At 59.4% G+C, this 7,395-nt stretch overlaps 1 protein-coding gene across 2 annotated transcripts in view; it reads left to right on the forward strand.

Moving 5' to 3' along the window:
* The first annotated feature begins 1,806 nt into the window (after positions 1-1,806).
* The window catches only part of MYL9 (myosin light chain 9), a 9,007-nt gene continuing 3,418 nt past the window's right edge, over positions 1,807-7,395 (forward strand). For both annotated transcript variants that reach the window (XM_015647847.2, XM_015647848.2), the window contains exons 1-2: positions 1,807-1,914; positions 2,772-2,847. The gene's annotated coding sequence lies outside the window, so the exon portion shown is untranslated. The remainder of the gene's footprint in view (positions 1,915-2,771; positions 2,848-7,395) is intronic.

Raw genomic sequence — 7,395 nt, forward strand, 5'->3', positions numbered from 1 at the left:
CCCCCGTCCATCTCACAGGAATGGCAAAGATTCTGGGTTTCCCTGGCTTGTCTCCACCCTGGCATAGCATCTAGCAGCATTTCCAACTCTACTCCTGCATTTTGCTGTCTTCTGAGCCCACAGCCTGAGCAGGGTTCACCTCCTCCTTCTGAGGGGCTGCAGGCAGGACACCTGCTTTCAGCAAAGGGTCAGGAACCTCCGTGGCTCCCCAGAGGAGGTAATGCCCCTGCAGATTTCATCCAAGCAGGATGGGGACATGGGTAAGATGTCCCCAAGTCAGGCAGGCTCTTGGCAGAGCAGGTTACTGGTCTTCTGAGCCAGTGGGGACAAACTCCATGCCTCGGGCAGGGTCTGGCCAGGCTGCCAGAGGGCATGGCCACTGCTTTTTTGTCAGGGTTGAAACAGGATTTTTTGGCTTTTTTGCTTGCTTGCAGTGATGCCCTGCAGGAGAATGGCAGCTGAAGATTAATTTGTGTCACTGTTCATTTCCATTCATCTGTGTTAGTGCAAGGGCAGACTGTGTGCTCTGTGCTGTGCCCTCAGCACTTCTGATCAGGGTCTGATCCTCAACCTCAAGTTCCCACATCTTGTGGTAATTTGATGATTAAAATTGTGATGGCAGTGATGGAGCTTCTGGGAATGCTTGAGTAGAGCAGTCCTGCTCTGGCTGCCCTCTCAGGTGTTGGGTCCCCAGAAGAACATTCCCTCTCAGAAGTACTCTGGTGTCTCTCTCTTCCACCTTCCTGCTCCTCTACAGGCTGAATTCTGCCCCCAGTGTTGTGGGACCCCACAAAACAAAGATAAATCTCCTCTGGGATGATGTCTGGAGGGGCATCACCCAGCCAAGGGGGATTCCACAGGACCAAGAGCTCCTCTTGGTGCCTGCAGGACTGTGATAAGGCTCAGAGTTGCTGATGGGAAGGAAACGTGAGCAAGACCTGCTGCCCTGGAGAGGTGTCCCAGGATCAGCGTGAGTCCTGCCTCGGGTGACAGGCAGGAGCTCCCCAACCCTGTTTCTCCAGGTTCTGGAGCCCTGCTTGGGAATGGGGCAGTTCCCCAGCCATTCTCTGCTCCAGATCACTTTTTAGAGGCCCTTTGAGGAGCTGCTTGACCATCCTGGCCACTGTTCCCTTTGCATGGCCGCAGGGACCATTGGCAGAGGCTGCCCATGGTGCGGCCTGTGGATGCTCTCCGGCCTGTCCACGGGACCCCAGGGGCTCTGGTCCTCCAGCAGCCCCAGGCCTGCAGCAGGACCTGCTCTGCCGCACCAGAGCTGCTCCAGAGAGCTCAGGGTGAAGCTCGGCCCGTGCGCCCCCGGCAGTGTCACCCGCGGGTGCCCTGGGCTCCGCAGGGCATGGCAGTCCCGTGTCACCCGCCGGGGATGGCAGCTTTGCCCTCGGGATCGCATCCCCGGTGCCGCCCGGCGCTGCGCATCCCCCCGCGGGACGGGGGGCACGCGTGGGCCGCTGCTTTCGTCTATATAAGGTCGTGCCGCCGCCCCGGCCCCGCCGCCCCGGCCCCGCCGCATTCTTCTGCCTTGTATGGGCCGGGCCGGGCCGGGCCGGGACCCTGGGCCCGCCCGCTCCGAGGAGCCGCGTCCCGCAGAGCCGCCCCGCAGCTCCCTCAGCTCCGGCAGCTCCCTCAGTTCCCTCATCTCCCTCAGCTCCCTCAGCTCCCTCAGTTCCCTCATCTCCCTCAGCTCCCTCATCTCCCTCAGCTCCCTCATCTCCCTCAGCTCCCTCATCTCCCTCATCTCCCTCATCTCCCTCAGCTCCGGCAGCTCCCTCAGCTCCCTCAGTTCCCTCATCTCCCTCAGCTCCCTCAGCTCCCTCAGTTCCCTCATCTCCCTCAGCTCCCTCAGCTCCCTCATTTCCCTCAGCTCCGGCAGCTCCCGCGGTTCCCGCTCCGGGACAGGTGAGGCGGGACCCCCCGGGACGGGAAGGATCGGCCGCGGCGGGGAGGGGGGCGGGAGGGACGGAGCGGGAGGGATCATCCCCGACCGTGCCGGGAGAGCGGGGGGAGCTGGCCCGGCTGCCTCGGGGAGCGGGGGGAGGCAGACCCGCCGTCCCTCCACCTGTGGCGGGGTCAGCCCTGCGGACGGGCCGGGTGGCAGGAGGATCCCCGGTGTGCCCTGCCGGGCATCCTATACCCGGGCAGCCTCTTGCCGGGCCCAGCAAGAATGTCCCGGCTAGGGCAGCTGAGGATTGATCCTGAGCCAAGCTGTGGGTAACTGCAGTGCCTTGGAGCTGGGACATGCCGGCTTCCCCGGCACGGCAGAGCTGCAGGAGCAGCTGCCCGTGGATTCACCCACCTCCTGATCTCTGAGACTGTTCCAGTCTGGAACGTCTGCTTTTGCTTCAAGTCTTTCTGCTGATGTCCAGAGGCAATATCAGGATGCATGCGTGATGATCCAGATATCTCCCCAGTGACCTGGGAGCAACTTCAGGCAGTAAACTTCTTTAAGGCAGAAAAGCTTTATTTAGCTCATTTCCTTCAACCTTAAGCACAGAGGGATGTTGTGTTTTGTTTAGTCTTTCCCATGAAAACTTGAAGTCCTCTTGGCTTCCATCCCAGCATGCCCTTTTGGTACAAAATGTTTCGACTCTGATAAAAGCCAGGCAAGCTCTAAAACATGGATGTGTAGGAGAAGGCGGCAGCCGGAGCTGAATTCTTTGGAGTGGAACATCCCCAAGTGTTAACAACCACCGCTGCTGACCAAAGATGGTTGGGTTCCTTCTGTCGCTGGAATTTTTTTCCTCTCTCCCTGGCAGGCTCCGTGCGGTTGTAGGAGGAGTTTGCGGTCACCTCCCCCTGTCCGAGGCGCTGCGGCCACATTCCCCAGCCGAGGTGAGCCCCTTAATTCCCCTGGGAAAACAGAGACCTCCGGCCAGGACACGTTATGCTGATTGCCCGAGGCCATGAAGATCTTGTGCCTGTGCTCCCGGGTGCCTCCCCGGGCATCGGGAGGTGCTGGGTGCTTTGCACACCGAGGGTGTCTGTGCCAGGGCTTCTCCTGGGGGGCTGCAGAACTCGTGCTTTGGAAGGGTTTGCATGTGGTGAGGTCTCCTGGACTTGGTGGGAAGCAACTAGTCTGGAAACCATCTGGTGACCTTGTAGCTGAGCCCCACAGCTGTGTGTGGACCTGGCCAGGTCCCCAGTGTTCAGTGGAAGCTGGTTGAGGGCTGGGATGAACTCTGCCTCCCTGGGGGTCACTGCACACTTTGCTCTGACTCCCCGGTGCTGCCCTGCCCCTTCCTCCCTGGCATCAGCGCTGGTGGCTGTGGCTGGACTGGAGACACAAGCCCAGGGCTTGGGGTCTGCTTTTCTCTCACCTCCAGGCTTCCTTTCCCACATCTCTAATAAGGCCATAAAAGGAGCAGAATGGCAGCCCACCTCCATTCCTGCAGTGTCAAGCAGGCTGAGGATTCCACCTGCAGCTCCTGGTGCCGCTGGCTGGCAGTGGCGCTCCCCCAGCACCAGAAACCCTCGGTGAATCTGAGCGATGCCACATCCCACAGGCATCCTGAGTGGGGCTGTGCTGGAGGAAAGGGATGGTTTAACAACAAATGAAGCAGGGAAGATGAGCAGCTCCCTGTTCCCTCCTCCAGTGTGAGCAGCCCTGGGGCTGGGAGAGGTGCCTACAGACAGCAAAGCTTTACGTGGTTCAGTGTCCAGGCTGCTGCACTGCCCTGCACCTCCTGTGCCAGGGGGATGCTGCAAGGCACCACCTCACCCCTCTGGCCCTCGTGCCACCCTGGATGAGGGGTGGGAGCTGCTGCCCTTGTGGGGCTGCCCACCAGCGAGTGTGGCTGCCTCGTGGCTTGCTGGTACTCACAACTCACTTTAGGAAGCAGCACTAGGCAGAGGTTTGACCACAGCCCTCCCTGAGGGGCCAATGTTTGCCCTGCAGGAATGTCCCTTGGGACAGCCCAGGCTGTTCGAATTGCTTCCCTGACCCAAAACATCCAGCAGAGGCACCTCGTGCTGCCAGGATCTTGTGAAGGAGCTGCTGGAGCAGATGTGGCTGTGCCAGGGATGGCAGGGCAGTCCCACTGCAGCCTCCTCAGCAATTCCAGGGGTTCTCAGGAACTCCCAACGGAGCAGGTTCTGAGGAGCCTCCCTTGGGAAACCCTTAGTAGCACATCCTGGGAGATCATAGCTTCTGGATACATGTGAACACTCCAGCTGCTGCCTCTGCCCGAGGAGCTGCCCTGTCCCCTGCCTGCCCCTTCTCCTTCACACCTCCCAGCCTGTCACAGCCCTCTCAGCCCAGCAGTGAGCTCCCACCGGGACAGTGAGCTGGAGCAGCACAGGAGGAGCTGCAGGGGAGGGGGGAAGCAGGCAGGAGGGGGAAGGATGGGTCTGGGACAGGGCTGCCTGCCCTGGCAGCACTGCCTGTCCCTTTGGCTTGTCCCACCCTCCCCAGCACAGCCAGGAAGCAGCACCAGGATGGAGTTGCTTGCTTGGTTTTTACCAAGGAGGAAACACATGGCAGTTTATATTTCTGATAACTGTGGGTCTTTTCCTCTTTCAAACTAAACTGTTTATTAATTTATGAACTCTTTAGGTCAGCCCCATGGTCCCTTGGGTCTGGCTCTCAGGTTGGGGAGGCACAAGCCTGGCGGGAGATCATTTTGCCTGCACTGCAGGAGGCTGGGAGATAATTTTGGCAGGAGCAGTGGCAGATAGTAAAGAGAACAAGGGCAGCTGGTGATGGAGTGAGTCTGGGACCAGATCAGTGTGTGGCTGTCATGGTGTCACCCAGCACTGACCTCCTTGGCTCTGCTGCCCGGGGTCTGCAGTCCCTGGGCTGGAGCAGTGCTGGGATGGAGCTGGCAGCAGAGGGTGCCAGGAGCAGGACCTGTGTCTGTGTTTCCCTCTTGCTGAGGAGGAAGCTGGAGGTTTGGTGGCTGCATCATTGCAGGGCTCCATGGCCAAGCATCCCCTGCAGTGCTCCTGGAACTGAATCCCAGTTTTTGGGAATCTCAGAAAGTATGGCTTCAAGGACCAGGGGAGCATGGCCATCAAGCCTTGTGCAGAGCAGGGACTGCTCCAGCTGAATCAGGTCTTGCTGCAGACCCCTGTACAGAACCTATGCATAGGAACCTTTCCCCACACTGACCCAAAAATCTCTTCCCAAGTCCCAGCCAGCCCAAGGCAGCTGTCAAACAGCAGAGATAGAATGACTGAGCTGCACCTTAGGACTGAGCATCTTTCCAGGGCACATTTTGGATCAAACTGCAGATCCATGTCAAAATTGTATTTAATCCTGCTGAAGAGCACTGTCTCTGTGGAGAGGGTGCCAACTGTGCTACTGCTGGTCACAGTCAGGGCAGGGTAAATATCTGGATGATATTAATTCGTGTAGTGAGAGCAAAACTCCTGCTTATTTCTACAGTCTTCTGCTAATAATTCTGCTAATAATAAGATGTTTTGAAAGCTGAGCCCAGTGCCACAGGCCAGCAGCAGAATTTTTGTTTCTGGTTCTGACTTGGCCTCGTTGTGTTGAACTGAACTTGCCACACTGCTACTGTGGGATGTCACTGGCCAGTGCCACCTGGGGGTGTCACTGGTGCTCAGTGGTGCCTGGCAGGGCACACAGAGAGGGGCTGGCCTGCTGCAAAGAGCTTTGTGGTGCTGCAGCAAACAGCAGGCAGAGATGCATTGGGGGATGAGGTCTCCTGCTCAACCAGTGTGGGCACTGCTGGACTCCCCAGTCCTGCTGCTCCCCGTGGCTGGCTGGTGACAAACATCCCTTTCCTGGTGGGCATTGGGAAAGGATGGAGAGTTCTGGGGATGTGGGGTGGTTTGGTGGCTGCTGTCAGGTGCTGGGGTCAGCACAAAGGAGGGGGCTGAGGGAGGTGTGGATTCCATCCTGCAGTGGGGGGCATATGGGGGATGAGGGAGGACTCCTGGGGACATGGGGCACGTCCCCTGCAGATGAAGGGCCCTGCTGGGCTCTGTGGGTGCTCCTACAGCGGGATGGGAACCTTCTTAGGATGTGGGAAGAGTGTCCAGCCCCCTCTGAGCTTGGCTGGTCACCGTGGTGTGTTGGGCTGTGATTTGGCGCTGCCAGATGCCCCTGGAATGTCCTTCAAGCACAGCCCAGCTGCAGGAACCTGGAGACCACAACAGGCTGGTGGTCCCCTGCCCCAGCTCATGCCTCTGTACCCCTTGAGAGAGTGGTAGGAGGGGAAGGAGAGACCTGGAGAGTGGGTCTGGTGTGGGGAGGGCGGGGGAAGGCTCTTGGAACGTTGTTTGCTCTGCTCTGGTCCATGTCAGTGCCAGGGGATGTTCCCCAGGTCCCTGTGGTCCCCCTGGGGTCAAGCACTAAGGACCCAGCTGGGAAGCAGATTCCAGAGCAGATCCCAGAGCAGCCCATTCACGGTGTCCAGTCCAGCAGGGGCAGTCCTGCTGCATCTCACTGGGGTGTGTCTCCATGAGATAGGATGTGGCTCCTGAATTGCTCCATCCCAGGGCACTGATGAGGAGCTCAGATCCTGCTGCCCACCAGGCATGGGGCACACAGAGCACAGGACTGAGTCTCTGCTCCTCCACCATGGAATCTCTTCACGATCCATGAATTTGCTATTGCCCCTGCAGCTGCTTCCCGAGCCAGACGCTGGCCAGGAGGGGACCCAGGGCTGTGTGCGAGGGAGGAATGGCTGAGGCACAAACATGAGGGCTCGGAGCAGTGTCCCTTCTCTGGGCTGACCTTGGCCAGCCTGTCCCACAGGCCAAGCTGGGCTTTGTTGCCATTCTGCTGGGCTAAGCCCAGCAGGATTCCCTTGGGAACCTGAACATCGTCCTCGCAGGCAGTGCCAGTGGTTGCTGGGCATGCTGAGCTCCCATGGAGCAGGTTGTCCCAAACCCTGACTGCAACCCTGGCAGTGTGGGGACACCACCAGCCCCCTGCTCGGGGACTGAGGGGGCCTGGATGCCATCCCAGGTTGGGAGTGAGCTCTGTGCTCCAGCCCTGTTCCTGCTGGGGGCCCCAGTTCCAGCTGGGCACAGCAACCCCTGCCTTGGTAGGACCAGCTTTTTCTGCTGTTGTCCTGCCTTGTGGTGTGTGGGGTCCACATGGTGCCTGTGCCATTCCCCATGGGACACACACTGTCCCAGCCATGTGCCTAAGGTGGGTCTGTCCCACTGCTGCCCCCCCTTCTCCTGGCATTCATTACCTGTAATAACAGCCCCATCTTCCGTGCCCCTGGGGCTGCTTGGCTCCTCTCCTGGCTCTGCAGCCCTCTGAGGGCAATGGTCCCCTCTCCCCTCTGCCTCTTCCCGTGGCTTCCCTGGGCAGGGTGAGGGTCACCAGGACAGGGAGGGCAGTGGCAAGAGGTCTTTGACCTGCCAGGAGGTGGGATGGATGGAGGGATGGATGGATGGATGGAT

This window comes from Parus major, chromosome 20, assembly GCF_001522545.3.
Source record: "Parus major isolate Abel chromosome 20, Parus_major1.1, whole genome shotgun sequence".
Lineage (NCBI taxonomy): Eukaryota > Metazoa > Chordata > Aves > Passeriformes > Paridae > Parus > Parus major.